The 976-nt window shown below is 43.1% G+C and overlaps 1 pseudogene; it reads left to right on the top strand.

The window, feature by feature from the left end:
• Positions 1-370: 370 nt before the first annotated feature.
• Positions 371-747, top strand: LOC101570940 (annotated as a pseudogene).
• The last annotated feature ends 229 nt before the right edge of the window (positions 748-976 follow it).

Genomic DNA, 976 nt, shown 5'->3' with positions numbered 1-976 from the left:
ATAATTATAAATATGTTTTAGTGTCTTTACTTTTCCTATGGGTTGCACTGGGAGTGGTAGATTGGAATTAACTTGGTGGGATTCCAACAACATATCTTTGGGATTACAAATATTAACTTCTTGGACTGAGATGAAAACCAGGAAGGGACTCCTACATAGTGAGACCCCAAACACCCTGTAGACCCTGTCCTAAAATACAAAAAAAAAAAAAATCAATTGGCAAGCTGGGTGTGGTTGCACATAGCTGTAATCCCAGCATTTGGAAGGCTGAGACCAACCTGGACTCCAGAATGAATTCAAGGCCACCCTGAACTACATGGTGAAATCCTGTCTCAAAAGACCAAAACAGGGAGGTGGGTTCGCTACCAAGATGGTGGCAAACAACGTATGCCAGGCTGCTCCTGCAGCTAGCACTTCTATGAAGCCCATTTTCAGCCAGGACATGAATGAGGCCAAGCCGAGGGTGCGCAATCTCTACCACCCCTTGTATCGGGAGGTGCCAGACACTGTGGCCCTATTCCAACTAGACATCCCTGTAAAAAAGGGTTGAGATAAAGTCCGAGAAATGTTTATGAAGAACACCCACATCACAGACCCCAGGGTGGTTGATTTTCTGGTGATTAAGGGAAAGATGGAAAATAATTAGTGTGGAAGCAGCAGACACATGTTATGAGGGTCTTCCATGAAACAGAGGCACCAAGGCCAAAGGATTTCCTGTCCAAGTTCTAAGCTGGTCATGACCCATAAAGCCACTCAGTGGGAAGGTGCATGTTATTTAATCATTTTAGAGTACAAATAAATTCACCATATGATAGTTTCTTCACAATAGAAAAAAACAAAGGGGCTGGGGAGATGGCTCAGTGGAATAAGTGCTTCCCTGGCAAGCACAAGGGCCTGAGTTCAATCCCCGGTTCTGCCAAAAAAGAAAAAAACAAAGACCAAAACAAAACAAAAACAAAAAAAATCAATTTGCAAA

The sequence above is a fragment of the Octodon degus genome, unplaced genomic scaffold (genome assembly GCF_000260255.1).
Source record: "Octodon degus isolate 3935 unplaced genomic scaffold, OctDeg1.0 scaffold00287, whole genome shotgun sequence".
Lineage (NCBI taxonomy): Eukaryota > Metazoa > Chordata > Mammalia > Rodentia > Octodontidae > Octodon > Octodon degus.
This window is presented reverse-complemented; position numbering and strand designations above follow the sequence as displayed.